Here is a 19,566-nt window from a genome sequence, read left to right on the forward strand (position 1 = left end):
TATTTGGCGTTCTTTTTGAGTCATTTTCATGGAGTCTGTCAACTGAATGACGTAACGTGTCTTCCATTCCCTCCATTGAGTAAATCATCACGTTTCTACAGCAGAGTGACAAGCTGTTGATGAGCATCTCTCTCTGAATAGGTGACAAAGGAGTGTACTGTTGATTTTGGAAGGTGCTAAGTAAAACTTCATGCATACCATTTGGACACTTGAAAGCCTTCAATTTACTCCTGTTAAAGAGAAAATAAAACTAGGAAATTGCTCACTTAATGGAATTCAGGGTGTCAAACGTCTTTCCCTATCTTTGAAAAGACAGCGAGCTAAGCAAAACTCCAGCTTCTGCAAGAAATGTGAAGTTTTAGCTTCTGAAATGGCTTGGGAATTGGAGGAATTGGGAATTTGTGTATCTGGAATTCTGTGACCTTTTTTCTTTGTGTGCAAATGTTAGGGAGAAGCTGCCTGCTAGCAGCTAGTCAACTTCATAAGCTATAGCTGAGGAACTGAGGTGAGAGGATCATTATATTGGTGTAATGGAACCTGAGGGGCTTATTCTAACTTAGATTAAGACCTCTTCATTTTGGTAGAATATTAGACTGTGAGATATTAAAGATTACTTTCCCCAAAGTCTATGATTTGAAAAACACTATTGAGGTAAATTCATTAAAAGCCTATGAGACTTAAGCAAGTCCACTACAGCTTTAAAACAGTAGACTTCGGATTGCTCTTTCAGCTTACATGCTGTTCCCTTCCATATCACCTTGGTGGCTCTGGGGGAGAGTTTAACCTCATAAATTTTGACTGCTCCTCTTTGAGACGCTTTGTGTGTGAATACAGATAACTTTATCTGTAGGGAACAAGCCAATTGGTTACATACAGTACGGCTAGCAACAGAGAAGACATTGCTGTTTGGCATTAAATGTTATTTTGTAGTAGTGCGGTAGCCTTGGATTCCCAAACAAGGCATGGGTGGCACAGCAAAATGTGCCACTACAGTGAATTTGTGCCTGCCGTGTGACTGTGTGCCTATGCGGTCTTAGGCAAAGAAGGTAGCAAGGAAATTGCAGTGCACAACAGACTCCACTGTGTGTTTATGGAGACCTCACAATTTGTGCTCTTAGGCTGAAGCTGAGGCTGCAGCTTGTGCTAGCGGTGGTGCTATGACTTTTGCCTAATGTTAGCTATAACAGGGTTTACATTACGTGTGCTATGATCTCATTCTGTAGTTGCAGTGTAGGTGTACCCAAAGTGGAAGTTTCATTAAAGCTGTTGACTACCATTTCAGCAAAACACAGCTTTGGGAAGATGAAAAGATTGGATGGTGTGTTTGTGGATTGAAAAAGCATTTTAATTATGCTTTCTATGGATGTTAAAAAGAACTTTTGAAATGGCATATGTAACTCGTGGCTCTGTTAGAAAAGGTAGCATTACAGTGGGCTCTGGGGTTGGCTATGACACAGGCTTATTCTTACAGGGCAAGCTTGTCTCTACAGGTTTCTGCCAGAGCTGTATGAAATAAAGTCAGCAGATCATCAATGGATTAACAAGTAAGAAACCAGTGAAGCTGCAGTTCAGGACACAATTGCCAGGTATAAGGAAGAGGTGGCTGGGAAGGTTATGGCATTGACGTGAGAAAAGGCTAGTTGGTTAATCAACCCTATTTTAGAAGAGAAACCTAAGCTGTGATGTTGCAGTGCCATTCTGCAAAAGCCAGAAATAGTGTGTTGTATTTCCTTCTTGGGTCTGCCTTCACTTCTTTAACAAAACAATAATAAATAAACAAAAAATCCAGTGAAGCTTGGTTTCCTGTGAATCTTGAGGGCTTTGCGGACTCCCTGATGCCTGACAGGGACAAAATGCTTCAGACTTTGTAGTTTGCTTGGGGCACTGATTAGGATCGCACTCGAATCCGGGCCTTGTTTTTGCAGGACTTTAAAGACCTAAGCAATTTTGAGACCCCTCTCTTCATAAGCTGGAGTTAAAATTGCCCAGTAACTTCAAAAGATCACTTTGAGTGGTGAGGAGGGGTATGACCTGATTGATGATGTCACTGTGTAAGCCTTTTTCTTCTTTCAGGAAATCTGACATATGGCCAAAGAAAATGAGCTCCTGCCTGTCTCATCAACTATTACATGGCAAAGACATTCAACAGCTTCTGATGAGCCTAATTTTGGCAGCGTGGAGCTGTTCCTGGTCTCATAGTTACTTCCTTCACCACCTTTCTCTGGTGTAAGGATTTCTGGTAAGTGTAGGAAATTGCAAAGGGAGAAATCTCACATTTGCCTTCCAGCCTTTTGTTTGTTTACTAATAGGGTTGTTCTTACCTGAATGGATTTCTGTGACACTAGTAAAACTGCTGGCAGTCTAATGCCAGCCTGTCACTAGGTAAGGGCCCTTCTGGCAGGGTATTAGTGACGTTATCATCTCTCATCCTCAAGTCTAGGCAGAGGTTGTTTGGGAATGATACTTGACTGAACATCCTGCTCTGGGTAGAGGTGATGTGAAGGAAGACCTCATTCACCCTGTTCACAGGACACTTCCATTCCATTGCTATGCTACGTCTCTTTCCATCTGATGTTACTGTAGGTGTGATCTGCTTTAGTTTGCATTGCAGCTCCTCCTTTTAAAAAGGAGGTGACTGTGCAACAGCAGCCTGTGCCTTTTAAATGTAACGTTTTTCTCTCAAGGACCTGAAATTCCTACAGTTTGGTACAGGCTGCTCTGTTTGCTGCTCAGTTGGAAGGGGCGGCTGTGTTCCTGCTTGACTTGTTACTGCAAAAATAAACCCTGGCGCTTGAGAAACCCAGATAAAAGAGGAAGGAAAATATTTGTGTGTGAGGGGGGATTCAAGTCTTGACTAAACCAGACAAATTCACTCAGAAGCAGCAGGGGTGGGAGAAATTCTAGAGGTAAGCTTGCACCTTTTCTTTATGACTTGTGTGGGTTCAGGGAAAGTAGAAATCACCTGGGCATTGTGGAGGATCTAAGGTCCCCTGATAAACAGAGGAAGAGACTGAATGTAAGCACTTCTGTTTCTTTTGAGAAAACTTATTGAATGTCCTCACTGTAGGACACTGATAATGGGAAGTACAGAACCACAGCTAAGTTTCTGGCCTCTTTGTGTTTTGGTGAAGGCAGCTGGAAAGTATTTGTCCTTCAAAGTAGGCTCTGTTTTTGTTCTCATTATCTGAAGCATTTAACACTATCAGAAACTTGCATTTCTTATAGAAGTAAAAACAGGAGAAGGAACAAAAAGGTATGGCATTAATTTACATTTCCTAAGTGTCTGACAGGGGCAGGTAGGAGAGAGAAGGGTGTCCAGAACCTTACATTTTGACTCTGCCCATGAGAGAGATGTGTGCTTGCCCGACATCAGGATCCAGTGCTGTTTCTCTCTAGGACTCAGGGATGTGGAATTTTGCTTTGTCCTTTTGGAAGCATTTGATTTCACTGTTGTAAACATTTACAAGTGTTTGAAACAGTAAGTTTACTGAATTACAACAGACTGCATGCCATAGTTGTTTGCAGACTAATGGCAGATGTTGCAATAGATGCAGTTGGTGAAATGGGGAGACCGCTTTCCTACTAGGGGAACACAAAGCAGAATGGCTGGCTCGTACAAGGGTGCTTAGCCAAAAAACTGCCTGGTGACTTTCACCTGTCCTTACAGACTGACTGAGTATAACAATCCCCTCTCCTTGGAAGAGTTTGAAGACTATTATTCTGAGCACAGCTACATGGTGAGTACGGAAGGAAGAAGAGGACGTTTGTTACTTTTCAGGGGTAGATCTTTGCTCATGTGCACCGTCAAGAAGGTGGGATGCTCTGAGGGAGGTGGTGGCAGCTCAGGTGCATCCCCCAGACAGTGCAGAAACAGCCTCTGTGGCTATGTTGCTGCTGGTATCTGGCCAGCAGATCTTTCTCCCCGTCCTACCCATTTTTATTAGGTTTGGTCTGGTCTTGAAATCCATGTGCAGGTATGCTTTAGTCCACACAGTGCAGCTGCCCATTCCCTCAACTAGAGCAAGTTGCTTAGGCTTCCTTAGGGCAATCTTTCTGCTTTAGGGATTAGGGGGAAAGAAAAACCTACCTTAGCTCAGTCAGCACTCACAGATGTATGTGGTGAAATGTATGCGGTGAAATGTATGCAAAAAAAAAAAAAGCCATAACTGCATGAATCTGTAGTGATTGCTGCACCTTCTCTACAGAATTAGCACAGTTTAAGGATTTGGCGAAATGCCTGCTTTTGGCAATATTAGAGGGTCACTTCTAGTATCACTGTACCAGCACAATGGATTAGTCATTGCAGCTCAGAAGGGATCGATGGACTGTCTATTCCATGTCTCCCTGCTGAGGAGGGATTAGCTTAGTGATGTACTCAATAAGCCTCCATTCTTGGGATGAAGTTTCTCAGCGTGATTTCTTATTGTAGCCGAAAGTACATTAGAGAGATACGATTTAGGTCACAAAAGTAGAACACTTAAAAAATGCCAGATTTCCGATGGATTGGGTAGCACATGGTTATCCTGTCCCTGCATACGTGCAGCCTGGGGGTGAAAGTGGTATGTGATCACAAGAGTAAGGATGGGATAAGAGTAAGGGTGATGCATCATCACCCTTTTGTAGATATGCATTGAACTTGTACTTACAACCTCTGTTCCACCATTCCTAACTCTGGACTGTTTTACTTTTTAATAATTTTGTTTCTAAAGGTAATTTGGATATGAACTTTCTAATGTGCATTTAAGTGGCAAAAGAAACTCAGGTTAAACATTTTTAATTGCTGGATTCTTCATGACTGGGATTTGAACTGGGAGCCCCATTATGGTGCAGTAACCATTACTACTTAAGCTCCAAGGCTGACTGCTACTTAACCAGCAGCTGGAGGAAGCTTTTCATCAAAGAAGGCTGAGCAGATGTCAGATCTAGGCTTTAGAGGTTTTCTTTTGATGTAAGGTCTCAGCATGGGATAGGGAACGTTTTTTCAGTTTGTATGCTGGTTCAGGTTAGGTTGGGGGGCGTTGGGGTTTTGTGTTGGTTTTATTTGTTTCCCCCCCCTCCTTGATGCCTGGAGTTGGTGAATTTCCTGCCCCATATAGGACTTTGGAGGAAGAGATGGGAAGATGAAAATTATTCTGTATTTCCTACCCAGACTGCTTAACCGACTCTGTTGCTTCCAGCCTCCTGAGTTGGGAAGATTCCTGCTCCATGCATGTTCCCTGTCAAGGAGAGAAATGCCCCATGATTCATGCGCCACATTTCTGGGAAAGGGAGGAGCAGTTGGAGGTAGCTTACTGTCTTTTTCACCCCGCTTCATTTGCTCTATCAAGCTGCAGGTAAGCTCAGGGCTTCTGGAAACTTTGGCTGCCTGTCAAAACAAACCTGAGGCACAGAAAAACAACAGCTTTTAACACTCAGTCCAGCGCAGATTTAGGACAAAAAATTCCAGTGTTTGTATGAAACCGAAAATAAACACGAAAGCTATTTCCCCCATAAAACTCACTTCAGCAGCATTGGTATTTTTATGTCAAAAGGCTGAAGGAGAAGCTGGTGAAAGTCTGCCACAGGGAGGGAGGGGAAGGCAAAGGCAAAGAAGGATGCTCTGCCAGAGGTTTTGCAGTTACTTGCTGGCAGTGTTCATGCTTAGATATTGGGTCCAGGTGCCTTGGGGAAGGTGGTACTCATCACTGGCTCCTTTACCTGTCTCCTCCTTTTCTACCCCTTCTCTCCCTGTTCTCTGCAGCCCCGTTGTGCTTTGTTCCTCCTCCTGCAATCTGTGCTTTTGCCTCTTGCCATCTCCCCACACTGCCATTCATTCCTCTGTCTCCTTCCTGCCCTGCTCCTTGCATCCCTGCTGAGTTTTCAGCAGGTGACCTTGTTCCTCCCCGCATGGCATCAGAGGCTGCGGTTCTCTGGTGCCGGGCTCAGCTCTTCGCTGCAGGCTCCTCCTCACCCCTGCACTGTGACAGCAATGCTGGTGGCGTGGTCGTGTGGTGAAGCGGTGCAGGGAGACAGAAAGGCATTTGCTGGTCTGATTCACCGGGCTGTCACGCAAACAGCACATGCAGCCATGTGGGCAGACTGCTGGAGGTGATGCAAAGAGCAGCCAAGGCTTGCTTGCGCTGGCACTACCTCTGAAATCAGGTTTTTATCCCTGCCCCTTCTGTGCTGCCAGAGAGGCATGAAGAGCACGGACACAAGTGAAGTGATCTGACTGTTCTCCGTTCTTGCTTTGGTGGCACAGATGCTCAGGAGAGACAGGTATGGCGAAGGCTCTGCTCATCTCTTCTGCATGGGGCTGGTGCCCAGTGTGGATGAGGAACTGAGCTGGAACGCTAACGCATCTCTCTGCAGACACACAGGCAACGGGCAAAAGGCATGCACTGGTGTGAGAACCCTACCAAATTCCAAATTTCAAGGCCCTGCTCCAAAGTATTGTGTCACAAAAATTTTTTAACAAAGTAATTGGACACTGTTTTAAATGGGCAAATTATATACATCCCCTGAGCCTTGTTTTCAGAAATGCCTAACCATTTCTAGATGAACTATGTTAGAACATAATAACCTATCCTGAAGCAGACCTCCAGCATGGAAAACGTCAATCCAAGTGTTTAATGCTTGGTAAGTAAAATTATAACCAGCTGAAAAACAGAGCTATGTATTGGAAAGTGCCAAGCAGCCTTAATTTACGAGTCACTTTTTGCACAGACACTTCAGTTTTCCAGAAAAGAAAGGAAAGCCCAGCTGCCAACAAGTGCATCAGTTTGGACAGAAGGATGGAAAACTACATTTTTGCTTTTCATTTATTGTGCATTGATATCTCTTTTCAGGATGCATACATACATCTGGTGTTTCTTGTCTTAAATGGGTAGTTGTATAAAGTCTAGCAGAGGCCCATGTTTTTGTCCCTCTTTTAACACAGTAAAATTGTTTACAGTATTGTCTTAGAAATTGCTTAGTTCAGTGACCTTTTCCAGCACTGACTAGCTGCCAAATAATCAGTGCTTGAAAGACTCTGAACCTGATTCTTCTCTCCTTTACACTGTTGGTTTTTTGTTGTTTGGTTTTGTTTTTTTTTTTTTTATCTTGTCATCAGCTGACTTCATTGGAGCTACTCATTCCCTACAGGCTTGGTCTAACCAGAAGAAATATATATACATATATATGTATTTCTGTATATATACAGAATATGTATACATATATAGAGAGAAATTATATAGAATAGAAATTAAATCATAGTAACTGGTGGGTTTCGGTTTTACTTGACATTGTGCACACGTGCTAAGATTGCTAGTCTCCTGAAGCGTACTTGTAAGCACCTTTTCCCTAAAGAATACCTCTGCAGGTGTTCTTTAGAGTTTTGTGTGACTTGCTGTTAGCTGTAAATTTTCCCATCTGCACCAGTTAGAGAACCAGACCAAAATCTTTGTTATAAGAACACTAAACCTTTTCTTTTTGTAGGCAGTACAAGATATGATCCTGGTTTGAGGTCTGAGAACTGGCAGCTCAGGTGAAACACATGCTCTAATCACTCACAGCTTAGGCTTGACACTTTAGCATTAAGTCGAAGCAGTGTCCTTTCCTACTATTAAGCTTAGTAACAGATGTGATCAGTTTTGGAATGACTGTAGCAAATCATCGCAGTTTTCCACGCTCTACACCATGTGCTGCATGTGCTTATATTTGACAGGTGAGAATGATACCACTTTGCATTTTTATTTAAGGTTTTAACCCAAAGACTTCAAGGCCTTTTACAAAAAAAGCTGAGAATGACTACACACTTTTGCATGTGGATGGTCAGAGACTTCAGATGGTTCACCTGGAGTCCACACTATAGTTCTGAGGTCTTACAGCTTGTGACTCTGAGAGTGAATTGATCCTGAGTAAAAATCTTTACCCATTGACGTTGGATTGCTGGCCCGTGGTGGCAGGGAAATGCTGCTTGGTGAAGGCACATTAAGGAGGTGTAACCTGAGGTTAGTAAGGTTATATTATCCCAAATATTAACTCAGCTGTGCCTTATGGCAAGGCTTAGACTGGTGCTGAATTAAAATGACAGCAAGCAATGAAATGGTGTCATTTTTCCGTCACCTTTCAGAATGATTCCTTTTAAGTCCTCTTAGATAAATAGTTTGGTAATCTGCCATCTTCATTTCTTCCCTGCCTTCGCTCCTGTCTTTTGTCTCCATCTGTTCATCACAAGCTGGACGCTTCTCATCGTGACATCTTGCCAAACCACCATCCTCTTTCTTGAAGACCTTTTGCTCGCTGGTCTTCCCACCTACTCTGACCTTCATCAGGCTCCACCCTTCTCCAATCCCATCATATGCGTTCTTTTCTTGGCATCGGCTGCTCTCTGCATCCTCTTTCTACTCCACCAAATCCATGTTGTTTCTTACTAGATCAAGTGGTGTTCAGAGCTCTTACTGACTCCGTTTTTTTTTCTAGGTTGCAGGTAGGATTGGTGTGGTGCCAGAGACTTGAACAAGGGTCTTCAGCAGACATTCCACCTCTCTGTTTTGAAACTGATCCTGGAAGTCTTTAAGATTAATGTAGGATCGTTTCCATCACTCCCTTAACAAATGCAGTACTTCTGACTAGCCTGCTGCCTCTATGCTTTGACTGTATCTGATTACCATCCCCAGCTTACCCTTAATAAAATCCCAAGCTGCCCTGGCTGCAGCTGGTGGGGTGTGATAGAGGTGACAAAATTAATTTACAGGAGGAGAAGCAAGCAGTGGCAGGGACCCCTGCATAGAGATACCATTATTTTCCTCCCTCAGCCTAAGAAACAATAGAAAAAGAGAATGCTGCAGCTGGGCACTGGAGTATGTATCCGTAGATGGTGGATTGCCTTGCATACTCCCTTCGATACTTTTTTTTATAAAGGGGCATTTTGTGCTCCTCTGATATTTGATGTGGCCAGATCCCAGAGAGGAATGCCAGCCACTGTCACACGTCTACTACATCTGTTGCTTCGTTTGCATGTCCTTGTGGGATAAATCCAGCCTCTCTGCAAAGCACCAGTGTTCCACACATCAGCTCTATTTTACAGATTTCAGTTGTTAAGAAAATGCTGTTGCAATCCCTTCCCACATCATCTGTGAGCTGACCCTTTGGGGTGGTCTAAGTCCAGCTCAGTGGCAGCTCACCTCCTGGGGGCATCTGCATCCCACCCCCCCTTCATTAGCTTTACAGTGAGATGTGCCCATTGTCATAATCAAAGTTTGTGTCTGAAAAATGTTAATAGCTGGGTATATACCACATGCCATACATTATCAACGCTATTTTTTAATGAAGAGCTCTTTTCTGACAGCACAAGGGACTCTGTGAAAGGTTCAAGATCCAGAAATGTTGGGGAGTAAAACATGAAGCAAAATTTGGCAGCCTGCAAATTATTTATTACGTGGGAGCCAAAGAAGCGCGGACTTTCACTGAATCACTGCAGCCTAGAAATGTGGTCCTGCCTGCTTTCTTAGCCTTTGCCAGGTCTCCTTGCCTAACTGTTAGCTGAGAGCGGTGGGCACCGTGCCCTTACTGGGAAGAATCTTTCTCTGATAAGTGTACCAGGGCCTCAAGACAAACATATGTCCTTAAAAGCTTTTCCCCTGAAAATTGTTGTTTTATTTCCCTGGTTGGTCAAAGCTGCTAACAAAGATGATTTGATTTGTCCTTGCAGAATAACTTCAGACCTCCTTCCCAAGGAGGCTGCAGTTGTAATTTGTGATTAAGGTATTGCAGTGTTCCTGGCAGAACCAGAGGTCCATGGGATTGCGGGGGGATAAGAGTTTGTGACTGACTTGAAGTATATATAATATCTGACTATAATCTTTGGGGTAAAATACATCTGCGTCACTTCAAGTTCTCAGGCCAGATCCCAAGTTTGTATTTGTTTCCTTCCGAAATAAACCTCGGGTCAGGTTCTTCCCAAAGCTATGCTTCAGCACTGTTTATTGCAACATCAAGCTTTCAGACAGACATTGTTAGTCTCATGTTGGTTGAAGAGGTATTTACAGGAAATCTAAAGCAACTTTATTTCCCCAGGGTTCCACACTAAGGATGTCAGATTCGGAGCTTTCCAAGGAAGCTGCTGCCTTAAAATACACCAAGAGAATTCCTATTGTTCAAGTGACATAATGAGGCTGAGATGCAAATGCAGAGGGAAGCAGTAGCTGGTATGTTTTGACTGATTCTTTTTTTTCCTGACACCTTTTTTCTTTTTCTTTTTCTTTTTTTTAAATAATATGTTTTACTGGGGAGAATAGAGGAAGATCAGCGGCCAGCTTCTGACTGGTAAAGTTGGGATGTACAGCCTGCACAGAGGGTGAACGTGACTTAACGCCTACATCTGACAGGAACTGATTTAGACAGTTTCTCTATCTCTGCAGAAGGCTGCACTGCAGTATTAAATATCGGTGCCTGATTAGTTCCCCCCTCCCCCTTTCTCGAAGGAGGAGAGGAGGAACAAACAGAAGTTAATAGCTGGTGGCCAGTGCATTCACCGTAGCTTTATAAGCACTGAATTGAAGTCCTTGCCCCAAAGTGTGTGGGTCGGTTCTGATATAAAACCAGGTCCCCTTTGCAGACCATAAGCATTGCACTGTGGGGAGGGGGAGCTGCTATAAGCATCACCCCAACCAGAAATTCTGCTGAGGACCACAGCAACACATCTGAGTCAAGCTTCATTGAACCCAGCAGATCCTCACAGACTGTTTGAATGAATCAGCGTTTACCAGCATCAGGCTAAATTTTGTTGTTGAAAGTCCTACTTGCATCAAGTGTAGTCAGAAGGGGGGCAGCTGGTACAGCCCTGGAAATGAAGATGCCTCAGGTCCATGCCCAGTTCTGCCACCAGCCTTCTCCTACAGCCCCTTTCCTACAACGTCATTTCACTTTTTGTCCTTCAAGTTACCCCCATCCTGTGTAAAATAAGAGGACTATGAAAGACCTAGAAGTTGTCTGTCAAAAGTATTATTTTGTCAACTAAAGAAGCCATGGCAACATAAAGCTACAACAGTTTCCATCACAAGACTAATTTGAGTCAGTTACTGCCTTTGAAACATCTGTGGTGTGGGCTAAAAGTAGACTTTTCTACCAGAATTGAAGTACATCGAAGGAGTCACAAAAAATATCCCAAAATAGGGGGAGGAAAGAGGGAATATCAGATTGGAGGGGGAACAAAAGAGTGCAACAACAGTTATGAAATGCCTCAACAGTTTCCCTGCTTTTGTTGTGGTCATTCTTCTTCCAGCCAGACTGATATGTTTACTGGATTCATTGAATTGTGATATAGTGACCAGAACCACTGTTGAGACTCTTGTTGTTAAGATTCTTAATACTAACAGCATTCCTGCAAGGAATTACCTGCACTTGGGGGTTTATACCACTGCTTCCTTCTGTAGGGAGTGGAACGTTGTAGGAGTCTTATCTGAGGGCTTTATCCAGATGTGTACCAGTTCCTATTTTGCCTTTATCCTACGTTATGCTAACTTCTATCCTCCCTGCATTCCTCCCTGTTATAGGAATGCATCTATTTACAGATTGGAAACGTGGGAATAAGATCACAAGATTATATTTTACCTGGAAAAATGCAAATATATGTCCTGGAGGGGGAAAAACTTGCTTCTCTATGAGAGAGATTTGAGACATCTGAAATAGCTGAGATGTAGTGGGGAACATTCAGACATGACTTTGTGATGTGACTAGCAAAATAGGCCAGTCTGGGGCCTGCCTGTATGAAGGCAGCATGCCCTTGGACACATCACACTTGCTTGGATCTGTAAACTGCACAAAGGATTTTTATTAAAGGAACGCATTTCTACAACACTTTTCACTTGATTATCTCAGAGTGCTTTAGTAGGCTCAGAAGATGCTGGGGAACAATCGACACAGAAGCTGCGCTGTAAATCTCGCAGCATTTATTTCTATGGAAGTCATCTTTTCTTACTCCCTTTTTATTCAGACAGCAAAAGGAAAAGAACAACAAGATGAAGGCAAAGGCTGAGGCTCACGCCCAATGTTTTTCTCTATCATTTTTGCCAAAGAAAAGAAGAAAAGAAACAAACACCATTGCATGTAAATAATCTTTTTTCTTTTCCTTGCCTGCTTCTAGACACGCTTTCATTGGTTCACTGTAATTAGGCAGAAAGTACTGAAATGATTTATATGTCAGACCTAACAGACAATATTGTAATCGTACCATTCTTTTAATAGATACGTCAACTTCTGAAAGCTTCGACTCAAAACCTTTATTTCAAATGCACGCATACTTCTGCAAATTTCAGAAGTAATTGCCAGTTTCATGGTTTGTACCTGATATGAGGTTGAGCTAAAGCCAGGATTTGAAAGTTTGGAAAAACACGGCTCCAGATTTTTTAGTCAAAGGCCATCTGAGATAATGAGCAAGAAGAAAGGAAGAGTGTTAATGTTTTATGGGTCAGGTGTGCAGGGGTGCGATATACTCGGTGCTTTTAAGATATGCCAGAAAGTCTAATCCCAAGGCCAGGAAGGCAACCCAGCAAGCAGAGGAATTTGGATGATAAAAGAAAGTATCAACACAAATTGATGACTGCTGTAGTTAGGGTGTGCCTTAAGGGGAGTTTAAAACCCCCTTAAAGAGAAATAAAGACTGTGCAGTGTTGTCAGGAGATCATTGTCTGAGGGATGGTTTATGTGCAGCCTTGAAGGAGGATGGGGAATCGTTGTGGCTCCTGTACACACGCGCCAGCGCTGTGGCTGTGCCAGGACCGCTGGGCTCATCCTGGCTGGCACCCACGCAGCCGCCCGCAGTAAGTGCTGCTGTTTCAGTGCTCGACGGGGGGGATCGAGGGCCGGGTTTGCAGGGGTGAAGCGAGTATGGGTACCCACTTGCTCTGAAAATCAGGTTTTGCTGTTTGCAAACTAGCCGTTTTTGTAAATACTGACCTTGCTGGTTTTGGTGCCTTGTCCTGGTACAGCAGTGTTTGGACTTGTTCCTGTGAAAAGGGTAATTTCTTCTTATTTTCGTAATGTTTTATATTAAAATCTCCTCCATCCCCCAAGTCCTCCCCTTCCCCCAAACTGTAGTCTCCTGTCTCCATAAGGAGTGTACCTGGCCTTGGCTGGTAGGTCACCTCTCCATTCCCCCCCCAGGACGTTAACCTGTGATGAAACTCCACTGATGTGCAGCTGATGAAAACTGTGTGTGGGACCCTGAATGAGAAGGTGTGTAAAAGTCACTCGCCAAGGTAAAGCAAGTCTTTTCAAATCCCTTTCTTGGCAGGCAAAATAGGAACAGTCTGAGGGTGGCTGGTAGGGGGTGGTTCATGGTGCTGTGCTGGCTGCACCACGCAACGCTCCGGCCCCCGGGGTGACTCTCCTGATGCCTGGTGGCACCAGCAGCAGGGACTGAGTTTGCTCACAGTGGGAAGTCAGGTATGTTATTAAAAGGTATTTATGCATGTGAGTATTGGATATGTAATGCAGCGGCTGAGCCTCATGGTGTGAAGCCTGCATCACCCATGGTCTCGATGAAACAAGTCCCGGGTGGAAGGGCCGCTCCCCTCACCATCGTAGCTGATAGCAGCTCTCTGTTCCCATGTGATGGGCAGTCTCCCCGTGCATAATGAACAACCTTTAGAGGACTGTGGAAGTAGAAATACTAGGGTGTTATGCAGGCCTCTTGACTGAACCTTCACCTTGTCTCCTCAAACAGTTATCACTGTGTAACCTTTGTGATGAACTAGTTCCCACGCTGAAGAAAGCAGAATCCAGACTGGCCGTGAGTGCTCCTGTAGCCTTGTGTATGTAACAGATATGTACAGCTCGCACCCCATTATCTATCTTTTGCATAGCATCTCTGAGAGAATATATACCCTCTATCTGCTCTGCAAGCACAGCGTTCACCTCAGCAGAGCCTGTTTCTCCGCTGCTCAGTCTTCTGAGCACAACAAAGGGTGGCAGTCGACCAGACGCAGTTTTCTGAGGTTACTGTTGGATGCTCGTCTTTGTCATTATTCCAGCTTAGCAAGTATTGCCCTCACAGAAGTCAGGGTTTCTTTCCCACAGCTTGTACCATTTATGTTGGCTAGAGAAACACGACTTGTATGAGAAGACATACAATTTATTGTTAGTGTACTTAAAAGCTTTAACAGTCAGCTCAAAGAGTCCTCATCAATCCACTTACAACGATGCTAACAATGATAAATGCCATTATCTGGAATATTAGATTGAAAGGGGATAAAAGAAAAAAACCCTTAACATACCAGTGTCAAAACTAATATACACACAGCACTTTAGCCACTGCAGATTTCCCCAGGTTATGCTCACCCCTCCACTGCCCAGGCACTGGATTCAGAGGAGCCGGCTGTTCCCCAGGAGAAGGTGAGAGGGCTGCAGGTATCATATAGACCCACCAAGTCCTTTGCCCCCAGCAGCACGATGCCAGTGGTGGGGTGTCTCCGTCACTGGGGTGGGTGGTAGTGCGGTTTCTGCCTCCTCCTCCTCTGCTCGAGTCCACCTGGGGCTGCATCCACCCCGCGTCCAAGGCTCTCCCGCCGTGCTCCTCGGTGCCCAGAGCTGGGTACGTCCGCACGGACCCTCCAGGCAGAGCTGGGCACACCTTGCAGACCCGCTCCTCGCCCTCCCTGCTGCCCGCAAGCGGTGTTTCCCAGCCCCAAGGTCACGCTCCTCCGCCGATGCCGCGGCTGCCCACGGGGGAGTGCTTCATAGCTCCGGGGCTGCCAGTATCGGAGGTTTCGCGGCCCCACTGCCCTCCCCTGCCTGCACCCCAGGCTGCGTTTTTCCTCCCGGCTCGGGGAGTGATTGCTGGGCCCGCAGCTGCTCTTGCTGCCCTGCAGAAATACAGCCAAGCCGTGCTGCTGGAGGGCTTTCGGCACCTCTTGGACCAGGCGAAGCAAAACCTGAGTGCGGATGGGTGAGGGTCCCGGGTTGTTAGGCGGTTGCTGTTACAGCTACAGAGCTCACGCGAAGCTCCCCGCGTGGCAAGTCCCAACCAAAGCAAGGTTGGTGAACCTCTGTGTTAGGTTTTGCAGTATTAGTACACAGCCTGTGGCCTGTTTCTGGCAGTGGCCAGACCGTATTTTGTGGGACAATAGGCATACAGACCCCCTTCTGACAGTCCATGGACATGAGGTGTCATTCACGAGTCCAGCAAGGATGTTGCAAATCCTCCTGTGGCTCAAGGCTCCTCACCAGGACCGAGCAACTGATCTTCTTGGAGGCATTTGCTCTTTCCTATCTGGTCTTGCCTCGTGTGGGTCTGAGGGTGGCCTGTAGTTCTTGGTTTTGGTGCATAGCTGCTGCTCGGTTTACTTAATATTTGATTTTATAGGCAAGGTAATTTGCACAATTAACCAAACTCTTACAATACCCAGGATTACAGCTCTAGACTGTACAGCCTAGTTAAAAATTTCAGTAGCTGATGGGAGTCCTGCTGAAGCGGGATTTACACCAAGAATGATGGTCGGCATCTTTTATTGCGGTTGTAGTAAGAGCAACTTGCTCACTCTTGTCACGTACTGTAAACCTTGCTTTGGTGGTTTGTTTTACTGCCTGTGGGACTACAAATGTTACCAGTGGATGCTCTGTTATCTGCAACAACTGCTCAAAACCTAAACCAAATGTTACTAGGCTTCATTTAGTACACAGTTAAAAACCTTCTAGTAATTTTAGTGTCACTTCTAAAAGCATTGTGTAATTAAAATCATACCTTTAAAGTAAAGTTACATTACATGCAGATGTATTATCAGACAACTTAGACACGCAGAGGTGATTTCTGGATCCTGGGTACACACAAACACAGCTGGATCCCACAAAAGTGATTACAGACCCACTAGAAACCAAAGGATACTTTTCATATTCACATCTGGCTAAACTCTGTTCTCAACCGATTGAAAACTGGTATCTTTTTGTATGCAGTTTGCACATGTAAGTGCCTCCCGCTTGCTGGTGTCCTTCCAGAGAGGTGGCTGGGAACATTCCACCTTGCTGGGCTGCCCATCATTGCTGGCGTACAGCTCTCATCTCAGAGAGCTGTAAGTTTCTAAAATCCTCCTGCTGTGAGTTTCTAAAATCACCTCATCATCTCCACCATAACAAAATAAAATTTTTCATCAGACCAATACATGATTACGTATCATACATGTATGCACTGTTTTGAAATCCCCATCACTGGAGACCTTTAGTTTTCTACCCATCCCACCACCATCAATTTATGCATAGGTGGTCTAAATTATACTCGGAACTGCGCTATGTAGTTGTCCTAGCATTGCAAAGCTACAATTAACAGTATATATATTTAAAATATAACTTACCCTACTAGAAATTTCTACACTTAATTTGCTTATCTTTGCTTCTCATAGTGCTCAAAATACCATGTTTTGCAGATACACAAAGTCACAGCTACGTGTTTTCTCTGTTACATGTACAGGCATTGCATGGTTTGCTGGTGATCTGTTAATCTTGATGGCTATTGATAATAGGAGGTATGTCCATCCTCATCAAGGGAAACAGGGTTTCTCTTGTTTGGAGATGGTGACCCCTTTAAATTGGATCCATTTTTTCCTTGTCACCACAGTTTGTTTATACTTTTCTCTTGTTTGAACTTCAGCAACAGGAACTTATCTTGAAAAAAAAAAAGGTTATATTTTTCCCTTCATCTATGCATATATGATAATAAAGCAAAATAAAAGCAGGAAAGAAAACACTAAGCAACATACAATTAATAATATCCATAATTTGGAATTGCTAGTTATTCTTCTGCACAACCTATGGAAGACAAAAATAGCAAAGATTGTTATTAATAGTTATCTTAGTTAACCAAGGTAGATCATTTACACCCATAGGACTTTTTGATGATATTAAGGATCTAATAAACTGCATCTCTGTATATTTTTTATACAATTTATTAGCTTATATTCTTAAACTACTGCTCACCGATCCTCCATCGTATTTGATTTCCGTCAGTTCTGCCTCTTCTCTGTAACAGAAGAACTTTATATTTTAATTAAAAATCTATCACATTAATGCATACTCTTTACCATGATCAGTCTTTTAAATTTTTTTTTTTATTTTACCTTTTCTTCACTCTAAGAAAAAATGCTGGTGTTAACACATCAGCTAGAATCATGTATTACAGGCTTAACTTTTTGCTTTCAAAGTGAACTTTGTCCCAAGTCAATTAGAATATTTTATCGTTAATTATGCTCCTCTCAAACCTTTATATATACATGCTTAATCTGCCATTTTTCCAGGTTCAACTTTTTATGTATTGGTACCACTTAGCATTCTTCTGTTGCAATCCTTTTTTCCGTTTATTTGATATGGCTACTAAATCTCTTTCCTGCACATACTTCCACATGCTTATGTGAAACCACACTCCTGAATTTAACAATACTAATGCTAAGCGTGAACCGCTTCATTTGCGTTGCTATCTTTTGAATTTGCTCTACTTGTACCTCTTGATTTTGCTGCTTTACCTCTGGTAACAGGCAGGTATTATTTTTGAAAATAGTGCTTTTCTTTCTTTTTTTAAAGTCCAAACCCTTCTGGCTAGCCTATAGAAGACCCAGAAAGAAGACGCTGTTTTCTTCTCCTTGCTTCACCCGCAGGATTTATACCGTGCTTGGGACTCCTATAACCCTCCTTGCACAGTCCTTCATACGTATAGCTCATTCTCTGTCCCGCTGCTGCACATCATTGCTCGCACACACCGCAGCCCAGTTGGTATCACAGCCTGGACTCGCTCCAGTGTTTTATCACTCCTTAAATTCTTCTGCTTTTTTCCCAAAACAGCCTCTGCTTACTTGGCCTGAGCCATGCTGGGTATCCCTGCCTGGACTCCCTGCCGTGAAATAGGCACCAGGGCGGCTGTGGCAGAGCTAAAGCAGCCTCTGCTCATCGCAGCCCTGGCTCTCTTGCTGGAAAAGTCAACTTCTCCCTCTTTGTTTCTCTTGTAAAAATAAGCAAACAAAAAAAACCCCTTAACACTTCACTCCTCCTGCATTTTCTCCATCAGAGGAGACTTCTTAATCTGCATCGGCCGCAGCCTGCACCCGGTGCCCTAGCTTTTCGTGTGACACGGGCGATGCCTCGTGGGCTCTGCTCCCGATCCCCCAGTGCTCCCAGCATGGAAGCCTTCCCCGGTGGTCCCGTTCTGGTCTGACCACGAGCCCAGGGAAGGGGGGGACCGTCTGTCCTAGGCTGTGGCAGGGAGGGCAGGGACCTCAGGCCCACTTCCCTCTCTTTTCCCGCTGATCTCCAGCAGGCGATCCAGCAAAACCCTGATGGGAGCATTATCCCAGCGGGCCATATCCTCCCCATGCTTCCGAAGCTGCCTCCATATGTCCACTCGCATGATACTTAACTCCCTCCTGGCCATGGTATTTTGTACCACGCCTCGGGGAGCTGTGCCCTGCTGCCACTGCCTCTTGCCCTGCCACCTTCCCTTCCTCCCTTTCCCCAAGGAGGGGATCTGGGGGGTCGCACCGGCGGAGGCAGAGGTCTGCAGCCCCTCCGAGTGCCTCTTCACCTTGGGGTTTTCCCTTCCTCTGCTGCCCTTTGCTCTCCCGGAGCCCCCTCCATCCTCCCTTGCCCAGGCACTCCCTGCCGACTGCTTGCTCCTTCCCTGGGCGCTCCCTGGTTTGGACTGCTGTGCAGCCGGGTCAGCAGTGGTTGTTTCTCCCCCGGTAACTCCATCTGCCTGGGGCTGCACGTTTCCCCTGCTTTTCCCCTCTGCTCCTCCGCCTTCCCTTTTCACAGCCACCTGAGCACCGGCAAGTGAAACGGGGTTTGCTTTAAACCTTTCCGGCATCTCAAAAACTAGCGAATGTGGGCTCGCAGGCTTACAGTCCTCTTCGGAGGGGCTGCCATCTGGATTAAACCATCTTTTTGTGTCCCAGTGCTCATCATCTCCTTGGTAGGGCGTTTTCATAAGGGCCATGACCGTGCTGTGCTTCACCTCTAATGCTGCTTTTAACTTTTCCATCTCAGCCTTGCAGGCTCCGTGGTCTGCGCCCTTCTCTTTTAGGATCTGTATTTTTTGCACTAATGCTCGGATTGCTCCTTGCACCTCCTCGACAGCTTTCGTACTGACAGCTAGTTTTTCTTTCAGTGCCTGATCTTCATCCAAAATGGCCTTTTTTTGTTCACACACCTCTTGATACTGGAGAACACTTTGCACTTGCTCTACAGCTGCAACTCCTTCTCGAATTTTACCCTCCTCTAGTTTAAGTTGCTGAGCTTTTATTTCTGCTCTCAGTTTGTCGTTTTCTTCCCTTAGGTTCTGAATCTCTACCTGGGCTGCCTGTTTTTCTTCAGCTAAATTTTTGGCCACTATCCACAGAGCCCACACTCCTGCACATTTTAAGGATTTTCGGGAGAAGAGTTTAGACTTGGCTGTCTCTTTTAATTTGGCAAACTCTAGGTCTGCCTGCTGGATACTTCTGCAAGAGTTCGGACCCCAGGGGTTTGGTCCCCACTGCATAACCCAATTTGCCAGCTCTGACATCTTTTTGGCTCCCCTAAAGGTATTTCAGACTCTACAGAAAGGGCTGCTTCCAAATTACAACT

General features: G+C 44.7%; 1 long non-coding RNA gene across 1 annotated transcript; it reads left to right on the forward strand.

Moving 5' to 3' along the window:
• Positions 1 to 2,821: 2,821 nt before the first annotated feature.
• Positions 2,822 to 12,811, forward strand: LOC115350444. Its single transcript, XR_005933817.1, has 3 exons — positions 2,822 to 2,906; positions 3,668 to 3,737; positions 5,178 to 12,811. It is a non-coding gene; the product is annotated as an uncharacterized LOC115350444 (long non-coding RNA).
• Positions 12,812 to 19,566: the final 6,755 nt, after the last annotated feature.

The sequence above is a fragment of the Aquila chrysaetos genome, chromosome 13 (assembly GCF_900496995.4).
Source record: "Aquila chrysaetos chrysaetos chromosome 13, bAquChr1.4, whole genome shotgun sequence".
NCBI lineage: Eukaryota > Metazoa > Chordata > Aves > Accipitriformes > Accipitridae > Aquila > Aquila chrysaetos.